This window comes from Chenopodium album, chromosome 4 (genome assembly GCF_948465745.1).
Source record: "Chenopodium album chromosome 4, dcCheAlbu1.1, whole genome shotgun sequence".
Lineage (NCBI taxonomy): Eukaryota > Viridiplantae > Streptophyta > Magnoliopsida > Caryophyllales > Amaranthaceae > Chenopodium > Chenopodium album.
In genome coordinates, this window is record NC_137837.1 from 73,872,019 (window position 1) to 73,875,376 (window position 3,358).

General features: G+C 35.5%; 1 long non-coding RNA gene across 2 annotated transcripts; it reads right to left on the minus strand.

The window, feature by feature from the left end:
- Positions 1 to 980: 980 nt before the first annotated feature.
- Positions 981 to 3,005, minus strand: LOC145627263 (uncharacterized). 2 transcript variants are annotated; one of them, XR_014111362.1, is made up of 3 exons: positions 2,834 to 3,005; positions 1,932 to 2,072; positions 981 to 1,016 (listed from the first exon to the last, which is right to left on the minus strand). It is a non-coding gene; the product is annotated as an uncharacterized LOC145627263 (long non-coding RNA). The 2 variants fall into 2 exon arrangements; XR_014111361.1 differs by lacking the exon at positions 981 to 1,016 and adding an exon at positions 1,408 to 1,471 and having other exon boundaries at positions 2,834 to 3,004.
- Between the last annotated feature and the right edge of the window lie 353 nt (positions 3,006 to 3,358).

The window sequence follows — 3,358 nt, forward strand, 5'->3', positions numbered from 1 at the left end:
CTGCCTTAATAATAGGCCTCTACTTTATTCTTCTCGTATTAATGTGCGCTTTCTGACTAACATGCAATCATTAGGTTTACCCTAAACCTGTTTAATCTATGTTGGTTGAATATTAATGCACAAACAAAACTATTATTGGCGATCACTTGAATTATAATCAAATTAACCCTAAACAAGATTATTAATTATCTTATTACACTACAAGAAAAAGGAGGATTAGCGACGGTCAAATTAGTTGCAAATCTGTCGCAAAATTGGATTTGCGACGGATTTGCAACTACTTTGGTTAGTTGCTAAAGACCTCGTCGCAAATCCATTTTTGCGACTAATTTTGTTATAGTCACAAATTTAGCGACAAATTTGCAACAACTTTGCAACTGCCATTTAGCAACTAACTTTAAAATTTTAGCAACTAAATCATTGTCCGTCGCCAAATATTAGCGACTAATTTGCAACTGTCATTTAAGGACTAACTGTAAGATTTTAGCAACTGATTCATTGCCCATCACAAAATATTAGCGTCAGATTTAAGACTACAGTATTTTGCAGTGGATTAGCGACTACGGAGACCAATATTTTTGTGACTGATTAACAACTACTAAAATCAATTTTTTGCTACTAACCAGTCAGTTGCTAATACAAATTTTAGTTGCTTAATTTTTGCAATAGACTATTTCTAGTATAAAAACCACAAAGACACCAGTACCTAAACGCTTGGTGCCTTTCATGATGAAAGGCAGCGGTTCTTACATGAAACATTGCCTAATATGCCCATTAAAAAGAGGGTTTTTTTCCTCTAAATTGTAACAAATACATATACACACATTTAAACTTGAATATTTTCAAAAATAATTATTATAACAAATATTACAATTTTATCCCAAAAGAAAGTATTTTAATTGTACAAAGTTGGGATTAGCGTTAATAGGAACATTCAACAGCAGCAACATCAGCATCGGTGACTTCAGTGTTGATAACAAAGTGTTGATAACAACGACTGAGGCATCAGCACAGATCTGTTAGAATGAAAACCAGATAAGTAGGGGTGAGCATGGATTGGGTAATAATTTGCCAAGAGAATACACAAGAATACCAGTTTAAAAACCAACGAGACATGAATAAATAGCAAAATATTGCAGGTGTAGTATAATATCGCTATGGGGCCACTATCTAGATGGTTAATAGATATATGAAGAGAAATGCTTAATTTCATCTAGACCCCCTTGCAAGCTTGGGGAGATTCATAGCAATGCAAGGACCAACAATGATCTAACTTTACATGTCTTTTATAAACAAAACTAAGAAATGTTTTAGATACAGAAGATCCTAATCCTTCTTATCATAACTAAATTAACCAGTACTCAGAAATAGGAAACTAAGGTAAATTATATATATTTAGAGGCTAACCTCTTTTTCTTTAAAATGAAAGGTTGGTTGTCAACGTTCCTGAGGTGATTCTTTGCTAGTTAAGCTGTAGGGAGTCAGTAGTGAAACTTAGTTATTCACCTAACAGACAGTTAAAAACCCATGCATAGCAGTTCACATGCATACTGTATATTTTGAAGCTGAAGAAGCAATTAAAAAAAAGATAGGGTAGCATAAGGGAGAAAAAGTAAAGAAAGTAAAAATATGGCAGAAATCAGAACTCTGATCCCATATAGTAAGTAGCAGAGAATTCTACCTGTCAAAGCTATGAACTAGCCCATCTGCACCTTTTTTTTAGCAGAAAACAATAAATATAGAAGCATAATATGTACTATATATTTTTCCTCAGTCCAATATATTAAGGGACATCAACTTTAAGCAATAACAATGAATCCTAGCTCCGTCCCAGAAATTTGAAGTAGTGTATACTATAATCAGGTTTCATGTTCTTGCTTATCAAACAGCTATAAGGACAACTGTAAGCATATGGAAAGTTGGAAACTCACATTCCAAAATGATGAACCATATTAGAAACGGAAAGATGAGGAAACAAATATTTGAACCGATCCGATCCAAATAGCAGAGCAGAGCAGCACAGGAAACATGGAGATTAGTCTCCTCTTGTGCTTGAAGAATATGAGCTTGTTCTGCAGGTGTAACCGTGTGATGAATATTGATCACATTTTAGACAATAAGCAATGTTTGTTTGTGCTTATGCTTAACATAAAATTATCATTTAGTCCCTAACACTCCAAATTCCAAAACATGAGCAAATCCTAATATCTTAAATGAGAAAGTTATGGCATGAGTATCCTTTGTACATCAGTTAATGGCATAGTTCCCAAAGTCTAACATTCTCATTCAACTTTTTTTTCTACAGCTCGATAACAAATCTTCAAAACTGGAATTACATCTTCAGTTATTTCTTAGGTTGTAGAAACACCAAAGAGCATAAATTAGTTTTGACAAATTACATCTTCAATTATTTCTTAGGTTGTTTCCCAGCCCAAGCATAATGCAAATTACATCTTCCTTCAGTTGTTTCTTACGAACATGTATGACAATAGTAAATTAGTAATAATGAAAAGGTAATTACAAATACACAAAAAGTCCCCAAATCTCACCAATAATTTCAATTTTCCATCACTTCAATTGAATTTCAATAAAATTTCTATCAACCTAACAAAATAATGAAATATATAATAGAAAATCAAGCAAAAATATACAATTAATTAGAAAAACGCAAGTTTTGACAATGAACCTCCAAAGCAATTCAATAAATGGACAAATTTTATCAACAAATTGATCTCAAAATATAAAAATAGCAAAAAAAAAAAAAAAAAACAAAAAAAAACCAGCGATAAGAACTGGAATAGATGAAAATAAATAAATAAAAAAAAGAACTTACGTATATAGAGAATTTGCGCCGGTGCCGGTGTTCAAGAAATCCGGCGATGTGAGCGACGATGACGGTTGCGGAGGCAGAGTGATGGAGAAAGTGAGCAAATGATAGAGAAAGAGAGAGAATTGGGGGTTTTTAGTTGTGACTCTCGTGAGTAGTGGTGGGCATGGGCCGTGCCGGGCCTGCCGTGGGCCGTGCCTAGGCGGGCCATGAACAGTGTCGTGCCGGGCCGTGCCGGCCCACGGTGGAGGCGGGCCGTGCCGTGCCGTGCCGGCCTTCAAGGTTTCCCTGTCCACGGCACGGCACGGCCCACCGTGCCGGTCGTGCCGTGCCGGGCCGCCCGTCGTGCCGGCCCACGGTGGAGGCGGGCCGTGCCGGCCACCGTGCCGGCCCACGGGCCACGGCTTACCCTTTTTTCTTTTTTTTTTTAAAAAAAAAAATTAAAAAAAACTTTAAAAAAACTTGAATTTTTTTTATGAAAGAAAAAATTGAATTGAATAATTATACAATTTAATATTTGAATTTAATAAT